At 41.4% G+C, this 21,410-nt stretch overlaps 1 protein-coding gene across 1 annotated transcript in view; it reads right to left on the bottom strand.

Annotated features, from left to right (window-relative positions):
* AGPAT3 (1-acylglycerol-3-phosphate O-acyltransferase 3) overlaps positions 1-21,410 on the bottom strand; it is an 86,486-nt gene that overhangs the window by 24,624 nt on the left and 40,452 nt on the right. The gene's annotated exons all lie outside the window — the stretch shown is intronic.

The following is a 21,410-nucleotide window of genomic DNA, read 5'->3' on the forward strand; positions in this document are numbered from 1 at the left end:
GTTTCTGGGGCCACAATATGAAATGATACTGTTGCATGAGCATGAGCAAAGAAAAGAGGCAGCCTTGATTTTACAAGTCAACAGCAATCACTTCCAAACTGTGAGGGAGTGGCTCACATTGCGGATCCACTTGTCTGGCAAATGGTACAGAGGGAAGGATGGGGAAGGGGGGACACCTGGCCCTTTGCCATGATTTTAGAAGGTATGTGGAAGAAAGTGAAGCACACGGTGTGTAAGAAAATGGGTAAGGAAATTGGGTAGTTGCGACTGGCAGACCATGGGCCAATTGCATGCCCATGAGGGTGCTTACTAGGCTCATAGTGGCCAGCAAATGAAAGGCAGCAGTTAAAATCAAGAGGGTTTGTCTTATCCCTGTGACATCTAGATGACAGATTTCTAGGGTGAGAGGTATGAACAGCCCATGTTTCAAGGAAACTGAAGGAAATATGGCACACTTACAGCAGTTTGAAAACTCAAGGCAGAAGGCTTCCCCCCTCCCAGGAAATATCCCATCACTTCTGTTGGGGGTGGGAAATACTTTAAATGCATCTGTCTGCAGGTGTACAAATTGTGTGAGGCGCCAAGCTTTTCTTTAGTTTTTGAAGCTTTGTGGTTTAGTATTTTCCAGTTCCCCTGTTATTCAATGGAAAGCGGGGCGGGAGGGAGGGAGAGAGATGGTGATTGAATTTATGTCACGCATGCCCCTAAACCATTTTACATACCCTTCTACTGACTTCTTTCTCTCAGCAACTCTAAGCACTCTCATTCCTCATTGCTTGGTCATCCACAATTAAACTATGCCAACCAGGCCACTGCCTAAGCCTAGGCATGCTTTCTAGCAGAATCCTCTGGTTCTGAGCTTTCAAATGTTTCAGGTGTGAGTTCCAGCTGCAGGGACGGTATGAGATACCACACTGTCCAACCCTACCCTGGGTTTTTGTTTTGTTCTGACCTGTAGCGGTGCCCATCGTGCTCATCAGTAACCAGCACTGGGAAGGTCCTTCCTTAGGAACGCACGGCAGGCAAAGTGGTCCCACGGACTGTCTCTAGGCTGGTCTCATCTGAGGAAGGAGAACAAGGCCCGAGCCTTGGAAGCACCCAAGTGAGCCAAGCTAGCTGCTTGCATGGCTGCCAGTGTCTCTCTGGAGTGGCTGTGCAATGCCTCACTCTGAAAAAAAAGGTCTGGCTTGAGCCCCAGCAGCAGCTCCTCTTGCCACCAGGCAGGGAAGCACGGCTTGTTGTGGCCGTGTAGGCAACCTGCTGGACAGGGGAGGAAAGAGTACAATCCACCGCCCTTGCCTACCTACGATCTACGCAGTGCTGCCCAGCAAGCAGCTTCTGGAACATTTTTGAATTACTCCAGTCTTGCTGCTATTTATGTGCTAAGTGCGCCGACTACAAAATTACAGCTTCCTTATTAAAAGGCAGAATGATTCCAACTCCCACTCATCAGTTGCTCCCTTCTGATCACAAGAATGCATCGCCTTGCTTTTCAACACAAAAACGCTGAGAGGATTCTGATTCTTTTCAGGGGCAGACCAGGGAAGTGGGGTCAGAGAAAGAGTAAGATAAAAGATTAATGCTTCTAAAGCAAGAATGACAAAGGCTTAGATGCTGGGGTAACTTCGTGAAGTTTGTGGAAGGAAATGTTCCTTCCACTACAGGCTAGTGCATTCCCTGGGAAGAAAAGGAAGCAGGGCCCTTCTTGAGCAATGTGGGATGGGGCTGCTGGGAGAGGGCAAGGAGGGAAATCTTTCCTTCCCAAATTTTCTTACGTTAATGCATCTAGCAATTCAAGCCATAGTTTGTTCCTATTTTGCTGCAGGACGAAATACCATTTATTTTCCAGCTACTTTCATTTAGATAGTAATGAAAATAAAAATATATTTTGTGACATAAATGTTTTCTTACTTTCTACATCTTGTACTAGGATTTCAATCTGTGTGTGCAAATATAAGCACACCTGTTAAGACGAAAAGAATACTGAATGTAGCAGAACTTGCTCCAGAGTCAACATGCATAGGCTTCTGTTCACATGGAATAATCTCAGGATGATGATAATCATCATGTCGTTACTTCACTTACTATATTAATTATCACGTTGCAACATACACCTGTGTTCCCTCTGGGTTTGCTATTTAAAATCTAGAAATGATAGGCAAGCAGCAACTGGATATTGGGAAAGGGTGGCTCTCTTTGTCTGAGATAGTCAACCCTGTGAACAGGTCCTGAAAGCAATCATGCACCTCCTTCAACAATTTCAAACACAAAGCTCCCAAAAACATATTTCAACACCCCTCAAACTCATTCTCTCTGCAGTAGCAGCATTCTCTCACAACACAGAATTTTTTGTGGCTGCTGAGAAAGAAAGAAGGATTCTTGTTACTTTCAGCTGTGCTGAAAACAAATTATGCAGGAAGCCCAACAGGTGAAATTCTTGCCACCTTGTATTAGGCAGGGATTTCTGGGCTTGAAATTAAGCCGAAGCATTTCACATTTCTGTATTTGCCACGTATGCTGCTGTAGCCCTTGCTCATGCAAACACAGAAGTAGAAGGTATCAGACTTTGCAAAGATGTTGGACAAATTACATTTTGGAGAAGCTCTCATTCTTGTGATAGGTGGGACAAACATACAGGCCCATTTGCCCTTAAAGCTCTTGCCAACAATAACTAATCTATAGGATATGCAATTTAATCTATAGTTGAAACAAGCCAACTTCAAACCACATTCTTAGTTTATTATATTTATACCCCGCCTTTTTTTCCTTTCAAGGAACTCAAGGTGGCTCACATCATTCTCTTCCTCCTCTCATTCTTATCTGCACAACAACAACCCTGTGAGGTAGGTTGGGCTGAGAGTCTGTGACCGGCCCAAAGTCACCCAGTTGGCTCCACGGCTGGGTGGGGACTAGAATCCAGATTGACCGAGTCCCAGTCCCACACTCTTAGCCACTACACCACACTGGCTCTCCATTTGAAAGATTTTCCAAGCTTGGAGAATTTACAAACACAGAATATACCAACTGCAAGATTACCTAGTTAAAACCGAAAATAACTGTATTAACTGCCATATTAAAGATACACCCAACAAAGCAACTATTGGTCAATATCCGGGACATCTGATGGAGAGAGAAAGACACTGATTAAACCATTGTAGAAGAAAAGGATTGTTAAGAGAAAAGAGGGCAACAGAGAGTTTTTCTGGGACACACAGGTACCAAAAACTCTAAAAACCATCTACTTTGCTTCCAGTGAAAGGAATAAAAACATAAAGTATACCACCTTCTTCCACAGGTAACTGCTTATGATGTGATCATATAATAAACTATTTAAGCAAAGTTTAAAAGCATTTTATCAAACTTTGTGCAAGATGCTCTGTGTCAGGGTTACTATGATTAAGACTTCATTTATATACCACCAATATACTGACCTCTCTGGGTAGTTAACATAGAAACATAGAAAAAGAGTGAGTCAGAAGGGGCCTCCTGGGCCATCTAGTCTGACCTATGGCACCAGCCGGCTCCGTTCACGACATGCCCACCATGTGCAAGTCCAGCCTATCCTTGAACACCCGCACCGATGGGGCCTCAACGACCTCTCGTGGAAGCCCATTCCACACCCTCGGGGTCCTAACTGTCAGGAAGTGCTTCCTGGCATCCAAATGTCCAAATGGAACCTGGGTCCCCTGAGCTTTGCTCCATTGGAGTACGTCCTACCTTCCTCTGCAGGGGAGAACAGGTCTCTGCCCACCTCTATGTGACATCCCCTCACATACCTGTATGTCGCCAACAGATCCCCTCTGAGTCTCCTCTTCTCCAGGCTGAAGAGACCCAGTTCCCTCAGTCTCGCCTCATACCCCATCCCCTGCAAACCAGCCACCAACCTTCTGGCCCTATGCTGCACTGACTCTAACCTGGCTATATCCTTTCTGAAATGAGGGGCCCAAAACTGAGCACAATATTTCAGTTGCGGGCGCACCAGAGTCGTGTAGAGTGGTAGAAATACTTCTCTTGATCTAGAAGCCACACTTCTGGCTATGCAACCAAGGGTGGTGTTTGCCCTCTTGGCCACCACATCACACTGCTGACTCATGTTCAGCCTGCAGTCAACCAGTACCCCGAGGTCCCTTTCACAAGTGCTGCTCTCCAGCCACTTGTCACCTAACCTGTACTTATGACAGCTATTCCTATGCCCCAAGTGCAAGACCTTGCACTTATCCACAGTGAATGCCATCCTGTTGTCTCCTGCCCACTTCCATAGTCTGTCCAGATCCTTTTGGATCTGGAGTACCTGCTCCTCAGTTGTGGCCACTGCTTCAGTTTTAGTATCGTCTGCAAATTTGATCAGCAGACTGTACACCCCTTCTTCCATGTCATTTATGAAAAGATCAAACAGGATCGGCCCCAGGACAGAGCCCGGGGGGACCCGCTTGTCACTGGCTGCCATCCCGATGATTCCCCACTAATGGTTACCCTCTGCTTTCGGTCAGTCAACCATGCCCTTTCCGTCAGTCAACCAGTCAACCATTTAACAATTTAAATAAAACATGAAAACAATACAGATACAATAAAAGCAGCACAAAACTCAATAGAAAAGTCATAAATAGAATTTAAAATCCATTTAAGAGGTTAAATGCATACTGTAACTGGACAACTGCAGGCATGAGTCCCACAAATGCCTCAACATAAAAGGCAGTCTTCACCTGGTGCACCCGGAGTTGGTGCAAAACTCCAAAAACTCCAGATGACTCCACTCAGTGGTTTCATGTAGAAGTTAAATAGCATGAGACACAAAACTGACCACCCCAAGCTATATTGCAGTATATTACATATACTGGTAACAAATACTGGATCACATTTATACAAGTACAAGATACTCCATCACTTAGAATCTAAAACATTATTGTTGAACTATATCCCCCAAAGATCTGATTATTTCACTTACATCAGCCACCATTACAGACTTCTTGAGCACGCTCTGAAAACAGCTTTCAAACTTTAATTGCACACATGTTTGAAGCAATAATAGAGTCAATTAACTTGACCAGCTCTGTATCTGGAAATTCTTCATTCTGGAATAGGCTGTTCGCTTGGACAAGCATGTGTGCCTGTAATAATTCCCTCTGTGAACTGAACTGTTGTCTCCTAGCTCCTTCCAAAACCTGCTCTTTCCTCACCCTATTAGGGAACATATTAGTGAGTGTGAATGGCTACAAGTATGTCAGACATCCTTGAAAATCAAGCTGAAAGATATATAGATGGGCTTCACAATGCTTAATCTCAGGAAACTATGGCGTGATTTCCTCCGACTTCTTCATTCAAATGACTTGGAATGACAAATGCAATCAAGTATTCAAAACTCATTGAAGGTAGCACTATTGCTTCAGAGCTACTTTAAGAAAGAATGATAAAGATCCACTTGTCTATCCACCCATCTTCCTGTTTCAATACTGTTCAAGTAGTAATGTAAGATAGTTACCAGCTATTGCCAAATGTCTTCCACAACAATGAAACATTAAAGGTGTTGCATTTTCCAATGCAGTACAAACTATCCTTTTTGAAATGCAGATGGGCTCTTGGATTTAAACTTCTAAATAAAAAAGGGATGTGTATGTGCCACGAACCACCAAGAGAGGTCGGTGCTCTTATAATCATCTGGCTTCTAAATTAATCATGTCTTATTTAAAAGGGTAACAGTTGCTGCCATGCAGAAACGTCACATGAGTCAGACTGGTGCCAAAAGAGGAGGAGGAGGAGAAAAGGTATTGCATGCTGTTTGCACAGAACAGACTTGTTTCCATTGTTCCAAGCACTGATTGTGTCTAGAGGCCCACCTTTCTGTTGAAGGTTGCTGGCTGCTCCTTGCATCAATTTTGAAGGCAGCTGCAAAATCCTTCATGGATTGCCCAAGTGCTGGCATGTGTTTCCACGTTCTGCTTGTGATGAAGACCAGTGTGTGCAGAGTTACAGAGGGGAAGCATGGGATAAACAAAGGATTTCCCTTGTTCAGAACAATCATTGGAAGTGGCCTTCAACGGACCCCATGACTTTTAATCCAGGCTTCCCTGACCTGATCTCCAGATGCGGTGAACTACTAGTCTCACCATGCCCAAGTGGCATACTTCTCTAGACCAACATTGGCAAAACCAGCACACTAAGCTGATATTAAGGGAGCGAGAACTGAGATCTGCCTCACAAATACACTGGAAGTGATCTAACTCGCAAGGGTGATATGAAGATGAAGGAGTTAAGAATCGAAAAGCATTACATATATTAAAGTACTGTAAAAACTTTAATAATTTTAAGGGACATCATGGACACCAGGCCAAATAATATTTTAACAGTTAACTTCAAGGCTTATCTGTCCCTACAGACTTGTAAACACATTCCCACATCTTTGGCATACATTTGTAATTTTTACAACAGAGACTACAATACTTCACTCTCATAATTCAAGAATTAACAGTCTATGTCAAGTCTCCAAATGTGTGTGATCTTTACATTTCAAAGTAATAAAGACACACAGCTCTTAGTAAATAGGCAAGAAATAATGATGTTTCTGTAACACAGTCTATGAAGATACAATTTCTTTTCTTATACAGGAGAACTGCTTATCAAATTCTTGCTTCCATATGCACAGATAATATTAAAGGACCATAAACTACAGATTTCTCCTTGAGATGGTGAGATCCGAGTTTTAAAAAAAGATGTATGTTTGCCTTGCTTGCACACACACATGCATATACACAAACTTGGCCCAAAGAACACTACAACCCATTGCGTATGACAAGTCGCAGCGGCTTGGCATGTTGTGCAAAACTGGACCATTTCCTGCAGGGTGGCTTGCCCACAGAAACAAACAAACCTGACAACATGTGGAGTGTTTCAGGAGGATGTTTTAGGGGGCTAGTGGAATGCTGTGTCATCCAAACTTGGGTGACTGACCCCTTTGTGGGTACCAGGAAGCGGGTAGTGACACTCTAGGCAGGAGAGGCAAAGCCCCCTTGCTGCTCTTGCCAGGCTTGTCTGGGCTACTGCCACAGCCAGTCACCTCACAAGTCTCTAAATGGAACTTGCAGGGACCAGCACTGGCTGAGTGTTAAAATCTCGGTGGCTTTTAAGTAGGGTTTCAGCAGGGCAATGGATGTTTTTTGACCAGGACATACGTAGCTAACTGTTAAAATTCATTTCACTCCACCCCAAAAGAAGTAGGATGTACTTCCGTACTTTCTGAGGCAGCTCAAGTCTCAGGGAAAAGTGCAAAGTTTTATGTTCTCATACTGCAAGAATTGGAAACCTGAGAATGGGATATATGCCACCCGTACTGAGTGAAAAAATTCTTTCTGAATTCTGAACACCACCTACAGAGGAATGCTAAGTATCCTGAAATGATGATCATCAGTTCATACTCAAATACAGGCATAGTTATGTTTCTTTGTTGGAATAATAGCGTTTTAATTACTTTAAAACATGCCTGCAAGCATGTTGTTCAAAATTCATTTTAATCAATGGTAGGAATTTGGGGGCCAATTGAGACATCAGGATCAGGTAGGGGAGCATTAGCCAATCCCCTACAACAGAGGAGGCACAATATCTGCAATTACTACTGCAGAATTGGGGGTTGTAAAGGGAATAATGCACCTGTTAAGGTCGTGGCCTTTAAAAGTTGTAATTTCCCAGCATTTTGGATCTTGCATGAACAAGGAAAGCCCTTGGCAAAGCATGTTAAACCCACAGAGGTTTTGTTGATTGAATTACTTATAGGTTTACTTTCTTAATCCACATCTTTCAGTAAAGATGCACACTTAGTAATTTTTAATAACCTTATATATCACACCTTATATTGTGTCTGTGTTCTACAGATAGAACACAAACACAAATCTAGGCATGTAAAAAATCTAGGCAAGAAAGAGTTGGTCAGTCAAAATGGTCCCATCAGAAACTGATTTACTTTGCATATAATGCTAACCCATAATTTATTTGACCCATGGTTTATTTTCTGCTCAAGATTTGTCTGGTGAACAACTAAGATTTACTGGCATCCCAGGACTGTTTCCCTCTTCTTCTGCATGCTCCCAAATGCCTTTACAGAGCTGTAAAGTGCTAGCAAATTGACCAATCTTGTCTACCACCTCAGTAACCTAGTTAAATGACCCACAACTAGATGGTCAAAACTAGCCCATCAGAAAAAGCATTTTAGAGCATTCTTATATCCATGTCCAATGAAGCTGAAGGTACTCTTTTTAAAATATGTTGCTCAATGCCCTCTGGAAGCAAGATTTACGTGTGGGAAAACTCAGTGTACAAATGGCTCGCCTTTAAAAATTACATCACTCCTTTTTAAATGTAATTAATTTTTAAAAATCTGTCTCAACCCTGGAAATGTGCTTCCAGGGTGATTTACTTTTACAGATACCTTATCAGTCAGGCAATGCATAACTATGTTTTCGATGTAACAGATACTTCTCTCTGTACTCTATCAAGTTCCTTTGCGAGATAGATTACTGCAGTTATTTTACATGCACATGTAATTCCTAATCCCCAAACTAGTTTACCCCAAGTTTAGAATTTTAAATAAGCTGTGCAGAAAGATGTCAAAGGTTATAAATTGCCCTTTTCTGTCCACAATACAGTTCTCATTTATTCATACTAATTATTTAAAATCCCATATTCCATAAAAAGGGGCAGAAAACCAAATGGAAGGCATCAGTGCCGCTGGTTCAAGCCAGAGACAGGGTTGGCAACTGCCCGGGAAAGTCTCTCAGCTGGCCATTGGGAATGTGTTTTTCCTGCAGCTGTGGTGGGGTGAGGTAGGGGACAGTGGGACAATCCCAAGGAAGGCCAGGAACATTCCCAACCAGTCCGTGGTTTGGAAAGAACATCTTAAGAACTAAGCCAGCTCATATGGGAATGCCTAGAATGCCACCCAAGTTAAATAAAACTGTTGCATAGCCCCAAAAATAAAGTACCCAGCATGTATTCCAGGAAGCGATCTAACCATGTTTAAAAGGGAACCCTAGCCATGTTTAAAAAGGAATCCCTGGGAGATTCTGGCAGGCATGTGAGTCGCCCACTACAGAAGTCTCTGGGAATGCTATAGCAGCAGTTCAAAAGTATGAGCTGCAACAGGGCTGACTACAGCCAAGTATCTTCTGTTCTCTTGGCAGCTCTGCTACACTACATGGACCAAACCACCGCATAATCTAAGCTGGCAGAATCTTATCTGTATTGTTCAAAGTATTAAAACTTTCAGCAAATCTATTAAGAGAATGGACCTTGGCACTCGATTGCACTGTTTGTGGTAACCCACAACTGTATTTGGGGCTTTCAGTATTTCAACTGAATGAGCAAACTGTTCATTTATTCAAAGTCTGTATCTGTCCCAGCTGTAAAGAGATACAGAAATCTGTGCCTCGCATGACCATAAATGGCTACTTGGGCATTATCCTCTTCTTATAGATACGAATCTTAATACCTGTTACAAATGCATTATTTAAATAATACAATGAACATTTATCTATGTCATATTTCACTCAAGAGATGGCAAGGATAATCCTGCTCAGAGTAGACCAGCTGAAATGATTGAGACCTAAGAGTAAAATAATGTAAATCCCATTCATTTCAATGAGTCTTCTCTGAGTAGGGCTAACATTGGCTACAACTCAGATGCTTGATTCTCTTCCCCTTCTTACAGCATAATTTGAGGCATTTCTGCTCAGAGGTCAACCACATGGCATTGCTGATGGGGTTTGCTCTGTGGCAACTGTACAGGCAACCACAGCCCTAGCTTTCCAAGGGCTTAAAAGAGTGGCATAGTTGATAAATTGCTAGAATGGGGTTTGGGAGATCGGGGTTCCAGTCCCTGCTTGGCCATGAAGCTCAGTGGATCCCGGTCACTGATTTTCAGCCTAACCTACATTACAGGGCAGCTGTGAGAATCAAAGCAAGAGGAGGATGATTAAGTAAGCAGCCTAGGGTACTTTGCAGGCCAGAACGGGATATAATATAAATATAATAAATGAAATAAACAAGAAACAAGACAGACTCCAGAATGAATCAAAGGTAAGTGGATGTGATAGGAAGCTGGCTGGGCATGCAAAATTCTGTCTAAATTCACACAGGATTGTACCTTAAGAATCTTCACTAAGGTTGTCAACTGCTCTGGGTTTGATAGGACTACCAAGAAAATTGCCATTCTAATTATGATTCCACTTTGTTTAGAATAAGAAAATGCCCTGAATTATCCTGAATGGCTGGACTCTTTAGAAATGCTCTCAAGCTGAAACTTTCCACCTGTGCTTTATCCAACAGAGAATCAATGCAACTCTAATCTTGGCACCATTGCGTGATTTAGGATTTTCCACCATTTCAAAAACAGCCACATCAAAAACAGTTATTTCTACTATGGACTAATTCCACTATAAGTGAAATATCTGGTCTTAAACCATACAGTATGGCTAAAATCAAAAAAGCCTCATTAGTATACTTTAGATGGTTTTCCATTGTGTTGTAAGCCGCCCCGAGGCTTCGGCAAGGGGCGGCATAGAAATGTTATAATAATAATAATAATAATAATAATTTCTAGTTTTCCCTTCTAGCTATAAACTTGTGCCACTTTGCATGCGTCCCTGGAAGCTCTCATAACATTCAGGCATAGTGTTTCAAGGGATCCCAGGAAAGTCTGAGAGCATGCACAGAATGACACACTCTTTGGATGCCAAACTATATATTTTAATTCTGTAATTACATTTTTATGTTTCATCAAAGCTTGAATTCACTCCTGTTACCTGTTTCAGGCCCTTCGGAAGAAACAAACTCGAAATGCAGCTGGAGAGATAAACTCAGAGTTACTTTCACTATTCAGTGTCTAACTACGGTCCCATCCTACCTTAGACTATCTGGGGAAGAAGAAGAGCTGAAAAGGAAGTTCCATTAAAGAACATTCATATGCTGGGAGCACCCAAAAGGTCAACTCAAGTTGAGTAAAAATATGCACAAATTACAATCCTTAGCCCAAATAATATACAAGCCAAAACGTTTAAAACTCTTTCAAATGCTTTTCAAATTTGAAGGGGAAGTAACCATAAGAACCGTATTAAAAACAGAAGACCCAGGCAGATTTTGAAGAAGAAACCATAGTAGGTGATGTCTTGCATTCATATGGACATCAACCATCAATCAAAAATCCATCCCTCACTCCTGTGTGTATATATAGGTCAGCAAGCAACGCAGTGGATAAGTACTTAGTCCAATTAAACCACTCCTCTTTTAAGATTTCTTAAAATAGCTCATGAATGCAAACTGGAAATAAAAGGATATATAAAATAGCAATGGCAAAAGGTCATAAAAAGAGCACATGTTCACTAGCTATGATTTTTTCCTATACAAAAGACAAGCAACTCACTCTCCATTTGCAGACATGCTACAGAGTCAGAATCAGCACAATCCATTATGAAAGATGTTTTAAAATATATCCATATCCTACTAGAAGTCTCAGAACAGTTATTTCCCCCACTTTACCATCTTTCCCAAATGCAAAAGAAAAATGCTGTGATTCTCTATGCAGAAATGGGCTGGCAGGTGCGGGGGGGGGGGGTGCAGATCAAAATACTTGTAAAACAGCAAAAATTGTTGCCTATATCCATAAAAGCAAGCCAGTTATTGGAAAATGTTTACTTTAGATGTCTTCTGATGTCCGCAATGCCCTCAACAGAAGGTGAGGTAAGTTACTATTTCCTGGATCTGTTCCCATTTGTAACTGATCAATGAGAACAAGACTAATCCAGTTGTCAGCTAATCAGTTAGACCTAGAAGCACTTTAGTGTCAGTGTTTAAGCAGATTGCAAACTGAAAGGGCCCCATCAACTCCTCCAGTTGGAGCCTTATCATGCAGAACCCCAGGGGTTTTAAGTAAGCCCTTTCCATGCTGCAACCTTCTCAACGACCCTTCCGAATTTCTCAGCCCATTCTAGAGAGCAAAAGACCTAGCAGATTCTTCACCTGACATGTTCCCAGTCCTTTACCCTAGCAATAGTGGAATACAACCACAAAATACATTAGAAGAGCTGTCAGCTCCTCTTGCAACCCTTCTTTGCAATCCCAAAACAGTCCAGACTTGGATATTATCCTTCTGCTTTGGTCAGATGGCATCACAGTCATCTCTTCTTTCCTAAGGAGATAAATCCAGCTTCCTCCAAGCACATCAAAGTCGATTCCTCAATAAACCATAAAGTCAAACAAAAGAGGAATACATCAGGATATCAACCATTAAAAATAAAAGTAATGTTGTAAGTGCCCGAGAGAATAAAATGGCCATTAGCAATGGAAAAAATATCAAAGTAGACAGTTGGATACTCCTCCCAAGAGAATATTCCACAACAAGGATGCCACCACCAAAAAGTTTCTTTTCCTAGATGCCACCCATCTTATCCAGAGGAAGGGGCTTCTGAAGATGGCAGACTCGTGGATACCACTCTCACCCTCCCATTTGGGACACTGTGATGTCCCTGTTTTTGCAGAGGAAGAAACAGAGTTGTCTGAAACTTTTGAGACTAGATATTAATAGGCTGCTTTGACCTCAAGAGGAACAAGAGCTCCTTGATGGAATAATAGGAACACCAGCAGCTTAATCTCCCAATATGCAAAACTGGTAACCTGCAATCAGCATCATTTTGTCTTGATGGAAAAGAGGGGTGTAATCGACAGAAGCAGAAAATCTCAAGCAAGTTTCACAAAGGAAACAAAAGATCCAAGGGCAAAAGAGTAAGACATTTGAACTATTTAGCCTGTTTTCTTAAAAACAAGTGAATCCACCATTGATAAAAATTGATTGACTGTTCATCTTGAAAAATTGCCTAAATATTACTTTTTCAACTACATTGCATAAAATTTCTGCTCACTTATCTATACAATAATAAACCTTGATATTGTAGAAGAATGTTGGAGTTATGGTGGTGTTAATACTGAACAGGAGCATATGCACTAGCATCACCAGTAAAACACCTTAATAAAGAAATATGCTGAAGACTAAAATTTTTACCAGTCTAAATTAATGCAAGTTTTCTTTCTTTCATCAGAGCTTGAATACCTGGCACAAGTTAGGTATTTCTTGTAACAGTACACATACTAATTTCTGTAAGTTCACATTCTTTCAATATGCTAAAAGTGACATGAATAATAGTAAAACTGAACTCATAGAAATATTTCTAAAATTAGTTAAATATTAATGCTATATGGGTTGTTTGTTATCAGCTGCAATAAATACATGTCCTGGACCTGTGTGGGATAACTTGTTTGGCATATTTATTTATATTTATTTCATTTATATACCACTGCTATAGTCCTCCAGAGCTCTCTGTAGGTCACACTGCCATCATTAGAAATTCTGTCATCTAACCAAACCTAGCAGGGTGATTACATATCCAAGCTGGTGAAGAATTGCGGGAGCTGGCAAGCCACATTCAGGTCCACAAGACTTACAGTCACATCAGTAAGCATTTCATACCACAGCATCACAAAGTCTGGTACCTCAACCACAATTCCCAAGCGCAGCAGCCACAGAATTAGTTTGCATGCTCAAAACAAGCAGCAGCTTCTTGGGAAAGATGGCCCATGCTGGGCATGATGGGCATAATCACCTCCCAATTGTTCAGATTTGGATGAGTTGATAAGCTGCAGCCAGGCAAGGGGCACCGGGCACTCATCTTGCTCACAGCAGGCCACAGTGGCTCCTTTACCCAATGCTGGCTTGCTTTGATCATGCCAACTGCCCCATACTAACTGCATTAGTAAGACATCTGAAATCGTCCTGCAAATAAACCACACAGTGTGGCTTGTCTGAGGAACAATATTTACCATACTATGCCTGACAGATTATCAGGCTCACCATGAGCCTAATCTCCCCCTAAATCCTCCAGCCAGATTTGGGTTCTGCTCCTCACTCAGCCATGGAGTGACTGGGTATCTTTGGGCCAGTCATAGCTTCTCAGCCCAACTTTCTCACAGAGTGGTTGTTGTGAGGATAAGATTTAGAAGAGGAGGAGAATAATGTAAGCTGCCTTGAGTACCTTTAAAGGAACGAAGTAGGATATAAATATAACAGATCAATTATGCTCATTTGCTGCTATTTTTTCCTTTTTCACAAGTCATTTTTCATCCATAGCAAACTGTGCAATTATGTTCAATCTTCTTACATTAGTTTGATAAGTATAGTTTGTCCTGTGAATTTCCCTATATGCACCAGCTGTAAAAGGGAGTTGGTAACATACATAGAAATTAACAAGGTGAGACTAGATCTAGTGATCAGTGGCAGAGCTGTCAATCAAAAAGCAATGACAGGGAGGCAAAAGCAGCACAAAAAGGTTGCACCAAAAGTGAGGAAAATGACGATAGCAATGTAATCATCTCAGCTTTAAGTGCTGAACTAAGACTTCTTAAGTGACCTCCATGTTTTCAACATTTTCTAAGTCTCCATTTACTGTAGAAAAGGGACATACTAACTGCTACCCCATCTTTTTGCAGCTCTTTTCTGGAGTGGGTAGTGCTGTGGTTATGGCAGTTCCCTGACAGTTCCAAAAAAATCCCAACTATAGTGCAGAAATATATGCAAATGTAAAGACTAGGACGTAAATAATAGAGGAAAACTGCACATCTGTGTAACGGCTCTATTACTGCGCGCATGCACGCTTCCCCTCTGTTTGCTGCCCTGCAATTTTCCGACACTTTTACTTCCCAGCCATTACATTCACATGTATTTCCCAAATTAAAACATTGCACAAGCATCCCTGCCCGTTAAAAAAAAAAAAAAACACCCTTACAGCTGGCAAAAAAGAATGAAGCAAATGGAGTGCCAGCTATAAATCTTTCCACCTGCACCCTTCACTCCATCCCATTCAGCTGCCATCCCAGGGTTGTTTCTGTCTTTGTTCCTAGAACCACAAGGGAGACTGTAGTAACCCCAGGGGTAATTCTCTCAAAAGGAACCAAGGGGGTAACAGCTGGAAAGTCAGGGAAGTCTTAGAATGTACTAGACACTGAGAAGTCTCAGTTCAGCAATTAATCAAATGGATTGCATTGCTAAAAGGGAGACATTCTCTCTAAGCTTGGTGCACCCTCTTTTGCTGCTCCCCCCGTTTCCTGCTGCTATTCATTTGGCAACTCACATTTCCGGAAGACTTATAAAAACAATAAGTAAAATTTGAGAATGCATCTTTGCAATTTTCTGGACTACATTTGAGGATGGCCAACCAGTAATGGTTACCCCTATTAAGCACAGCTGGAGGGACTGTCCCTATCCCAAAGTCCCTTAGTTAGTTCTGTGGCTGAGTGGGGACTGGAACCCAGCTCTCCTATGTCCCAGTTCCACACTCTTAACTACTACCCACAGTGATTTAAATAGTAAGTGTAATTTTTAAAGACTATGAAAGGTTCATGGCCACAAAAGGCCATTGTTAACACTTAGCTTACTCCTATTTTAGACAACCATTGCATTTTAAATAAGCTTCCAATAGCATTAGTTGTTTCCACTGAAAATCCAAGAGTACTATAAAAGCCAAATTAATTGAACAGGCCCCTATCCATATCTTTCTGTTATATAATGCTGGGTGTAGTATCATAAGTACAATACAAACCTTTACATTTCCAGATTTTTAAAAAAGTGCTTTGATTTACACTCACAGACAAATTAGCTTTTTGTGAAAAGATGTTCCTTTTTATATTAAGATCAAGGAATGTAATCTCATTTTCTGCTTTCTGTGCCAGCATAACTCTTGGTAAAGGACATTAAAAGTAGTAGTTTGCATATTCACATTTGCCAAAGACACTTTAACTACACAGTGTAGATCAGGCATCTGCAACCAGGTACTTGCTGTGCTCACAGATGCCTTCCCTGGTGCCTTTCAAAGCCGTCCTACCCTACCCTGTGTTTTTTAAAAAATTACCAGGAATTTTTTTAAAGCAAAAAGGACCCTGTGGCTACTGTGATAAGTCAAGGCACAAGAGGGCTGGGAAGGCAGGAAGAGAGAGAGAAAGAGGAAAAGACAGGCCTCTACAAGTGTATGAACGATGCATGTAGGGTGAGGGCACAAGGGGAGCACAGAAAGGGCATGCATACATGCATGTACGGGCAGCAGGGAAGAGCTTGTCTGCAGAAAGAGAAAGAGAGGGAGAGATGGGGTGGGGCATGAGTTGGCTGGCAGGGGTGGGGGCAGAAGGGTGTTTGTTTTGTTTCTTGCCTCCATGAAATGGATTTCTGTGGGCCCAAAGGTTCTGCAGAAAGCTATTTGTCTTTGAGGTCGAGATGCCCATGAAGAAGCATCTAAATAACTGTGATCTTCCCCCTACTGCACAGTTTCCATTGATTCTACACTAGAAGTTCTCTCCAGCTATAGATACACCGGAACATTTTCTTATGGTACTATGACAGCCATTTTAAAACAAAAGAGGAAAAGCTGAAATAGGCATGTCCAAAACAACCTGAAAATTCTGTAAAGGATTCTACTGTTTCTAGGGCATAAATGATAGTTCTACATACACATAACTAAAAAAACAAAAACAAACACAATCACACCTGAGAGATTCTTAGGGTGATAAGTAAATAAAGATGTAGAAACTGCCAATAGTAATCAGAAGCCAGACCTGCGATTTTTTTTTAGTACCTGTTATCCTCCATTTCCCATTTCATCACAAATGATGACTCTAAACATCTGAGGGCTACAAAGAAGGGATGCCAGAGTGAATAATGGTGATCCATCTGAGTAACAAGCTATTATTCTAAACCAGGCAAAGTGATCAAAAAGACATGCGATTCCAATCCCATAAAGAGGGGCAGAAACCCTCATGAAATTGTTGCATAAGATAAGACTTACCAATACAAGTAATAGGCTAAAGCCAGTGCAATCAACGTAGCACATACTCCAGCTAATAAACACATTCCTGATTGGGTCGCCAACATTTTCCCAGCTGGGTTTTCACAAAAGAAAAGTAATAGCAAAGAAAACACAACAGAAAAAGCAGGAAGATGTCAGTCTCTGCTTGAAGAACAGATCAGTCTTGACAAGAAGGAAGGATTAGGATGACAAAGCACACTGTGGTAAATCTGGAAACATTGCCATTTGTAAAAGCTGCCTCCTCAGCAGCAAGAGGAGAAGAGCTTGTGTGTTCTATTATCACAGCAGCATCTCTGTTAAACAATCCAAGTCCTTAAAGCTCCCACACCATAAGAAACAACCATAACCAAGGTATATCGGAATAAAATAGTAAATGCCTTCCAATACATGTTACTGTGAGTACTGACATACCAACTCGTTGCTCTAATCCAATAATCATCTTATGGCAAATTGTCCTGCTATGCTTCACAAGAGCATCTCGCACTGCATACAAGGAGAGAAACAGGGGCTAGAAAAGTATATATACACCCCAGGCATTTTGAAAAGGAAGTTAGCAGCATTGTTTCAAATTCTGCATGGCTTCATTTTGAAAGCTTCTATGACTTCTCATATAAAAGCACTATAAAATAGATACACATGGTTATGATTATTTTTAAATTATTTCATAAGATAGTCATTACAAAGATAAAAATTGGATTTTTGGAACAAAAATCGGAGGAATAACTTTTAACAAATGTAAACTGAGAACATGTTTGTTTGTTTGTTTTTTAAATCATGCACTTGAATCCCACTGGAGTTTGCAAAGGAATTCAAAATACAAGTACAATATAAGAAAGAATCAAGTTATATTGAGAACAGTAGGGATGCTGGTCAACTGACCATCTATTGTTCATCTCTAGTCAAACTACTCAGTCGATAAATGCCAAAGTGTCCTTCTGGAAGTGATAGTCTGTCTCTAGGGAAAACAGAAATCCAGAAACTTTGTTCTCCAGAACAGCAAGTTCAGGATGTGTATATACATAATTCTTCTTGTTTATGCAGGTTCACTCCACTTAAAAGCTCACATGGGATATTCAAGTATAATCATAAATAGTTTTAAAGCAGATTGTTGTCTTCTGTAGTTGTTTATAGTAGTAGAGGCTACAGTCCTTTACTTATTTACTTCTGCTTAAGACCCGATGAATTCAGTGAGACTTACTTCTGAGTAGGAATGGATAGGATTACACCATACTGTTAATTTCATTTTAAAGTAATTGAATTTCATGTTATTTTTGCATTGCATGTCTACCCTGACTTTCTTCCTTTTGCAAGGAAGAAAAGGGGAGGCTTAAAAGCATCTCATTCCAATTTATTTTATTCTCATAACAACCACCCTCTGGGATAGATTAGACTAAAAGTCAGTGACTGGCCAAAGTCAAGTCAGGCAATATCAGTAAGCTTCATGGCTGAAACGGGGCTAGATCCTGAATCTCCTTAGTTCAACAATATAACCACTATGCCACACTGGCTCTGGGTTCCTGTTCTAAAGTTTATTGTGATCAGTTGAACATAGTTCATATACATTAATGTTAATCTAAATTTAGAATGTGATGTTATTTCATAGCAACTAACAGCAGAAGAGCATGTGTGCAAACTGAGTGTGTAAGAGGGAGGGAGGGAGGGAGGGAGGGAGGGAGATCTGGTTTGCACATAATGATAATTCCTGGCTCAAACAACCTAGGAATTGGCATGGCTGTGCAAGAATGAGAGCTCACGCTGCCTCCCTCCCATTCACCCACTTCCATTTTCTGACACAGACACAGCCTGGGAATCCTGCATTCCCAGGCTGTTGACATAAACTGGGACTCTCAGTAATTTAGGGTTGCCAGTTATATTTTCCAATATTCCATTACCCACAATTCAGTGCACACAAATTGATTTTAGATGTAAATACTTTTGTTTAGCCAGCTTGTTTGTTTTCATAACTGTGATAAAGTATAGTTGCTGAATAAATTAACGAAATAGATAACAGGCAAGTTCTAGTACTGAAATTGTCAACTGATTATGTTATGGATAAAAAGTAAAGTTTGTTATTTTCTTATCTCTACATCTACTGAGCCTAAAAATATGTTAAACAATTTGTAAATTAACACAGCAAGACTGTTTTCCTGGCTAACAGCAACAGAATTCTCCCTAAGGCAAGGGCTGTGGCTCTTTGGCAAGAACACACCTAGCATACAGAAGATTCAGGTTCACTCCCCAGCATTTCCAGACAGGACTGGGGGGAAAACCCTGCCTGAAACTCTTGAGAGACACTTCTGGTCAGTATAGACAATGATAACTTCCCAGCCTAGCATCCCTGCTGATTCTTTCCACACTGACACCTAGTTAAATTCCAACTTCAGTCTGTACTGACAGCTACCTTTTCCAGAAGTGGAAGGCGCCAGCTAACGTAGCTGCCCAACCTTCCAAACTCAAAGGATTATGAGCATCTAATGGAAGGTGCTAAGAGGATGGAGCCTAGGCTGCCATCACACTCCCTTGCCCTCCAAAGCATTTAGGTGGCTGGTCTCAGCCAGCTCAATAGTTTTCCTCAGCTGAAGCACTGCTGGGGGGGGGGGTCACTCCTCCCCTCCTTGCCACCTGAAATGTCCCCTTCCCCATGATCACTCCAAAGAGGAACTTTTATCTTCAGAGCTCACTTGGGATGGAAAAAAATGCCAGCTGTGATGGCAGAAGGAGGGCCTAAAGGCACCTTCTGAGGTTAGAGTCCCAACCCCAACTATGGCATGTTTTTCCAAGACTGGAAAAACCTATCCTTGGACCTATCCTTTGCCCCTTCTGACAATGTCGGATAGCCATAGTATTGCAGTATGAGAAAAGTGAGACACAGGATATGATATACTACAGTCCTAAATATTTATTTGGGAATAAATAAACTATACCTACTCTTGGTTTCAGTTGAACTTACTTCCAAGTTAAGAAAGGTAGTTAGTCTTGATGGAAAGATGGAAATTTGCAATAATTACTGTATTTGGGGAATGGTTATTTTACATCTCTAACAACTCTAAAATTACAGTAATGTTTAGTACTGCACAGTTAACAGTGATTCTATAATACTAACCTTTGGATAACAGAAGAAAGGAGTTAAAATAAAAAGCTGTTATTAGTATCGAATAGCTTCTGCATTAGATGAGTACTCAATAGGCTTTTCAGAAATGTATGAAATAATATTAATTATATTGTGTTGCCAATTGTGTTCTCCAGAATGTTTTGACTCTCCAATATTAAGACAAAGTAGACTCTTTCGCCCATTCTATGTGCTTTGAAAGACAAATATATTCAGAACAATTAATGTAACTATGAATATAGTGTATCCAGGGATGAACCCCAAAACACGAGTTTAAGTTTATTCAGCAACAGTTCCATTGTATAAACTATGCTGAACCAGGAGCCAATGAATATAAACTCTCTTCCTAGAAGTATAGGGTCTATAGGGAAAAAAGAAGCATAAACATAGCGACAAGACTCTGAAACAAATCCAGATGCCAAATCTGTCCCCATATCTGCTCAGGTAACACTATTATAAGTACCTCTATAAGTACCTCAAAGGCTGTCACAAAGAAGAAGGTCAGATCTCTTCTTGTTGATACCAGAGTGTAGGACATGGAATAATCAATTCAAGTGGCAACAACCCAGATTCAGGCTAGACATCAGGAAAAGCTTCCTCACTGTTAGGGCAATAGTACAGTGAAACCTGCTGCCTAGAGAGGTGGTGGGTTCTCCCACACTGGAGACATCCATCTGAGTGGGATGGTGTAAACTGGTGCCCTGTTACAGCAGGGGGTTCAACCTGATCGCCTTCATGGTCCCTTCCAAATCTATTCTATGATTATAAACAGTCAGCACAATATTAAGGAGCCATTCAACCCAGTCTTTTAAAGAACATAAGAACAGTCCTGGATTAGACCACAAACCTAACTATTCCTGCATTGTTTAATAACAGTGGCCAACCAGATGCTTCTAACCTTATTCAGGCATTACTAAAACTAGGATTACTCATCATGAGAGCAGGAACAGGGCTGCACAGAAGAGCCTTGCCTCAAAAGCCAAATCACTTTGTAGCTGCATGCAGAGTGGACCCCTGCACTGGGGGCCGGGGGGGGGGGGGGTGAGCTTTGCATGTATTGCTGTAGGCATGTAGCCCTGCAAGCCATTTGGATGCTCGGTCATGCAGGGTTCTGAATCATGTGGACCTGCACCAGCAGACAGCTTCCCACACCCTGCCACAGGCATTTGTGCGGCACATGCGAGCAACTTTGGTTCACGCTACATGAGGATGTGATGCCAGGAGGCAGGCATGCTCAGCATGGTCCCACTTCTTCTCATGTGGTGAATAGTATTTTTTATGTGTTTTAATGGTGCCTGAATAGGGCTTGTGGGAACTCGGTAAGCAAGACGTGAGAGCTGTGGCACCCCTCCTGCTCGTGTTCCCTAGCAACTGGTATTCAGGGTGATTTGGTCTCCCACTGTGGAGGCAATGGT

This window comes from Varanus komodoensis, unplaced genomic scaffold (assembly GCF_004798865.1).
Source record: "Varanus komodoensis strain SLA01 unplaced genomic scaffold, ASM479886v1 scaffold4, whole genome shotgun sequence".
Lineage (NCBI taxonomy): Eukaryota > Metazoa > Chordata > Lepidosauria > Squamata > Varanidae > Varanus > Varanus komodoensis.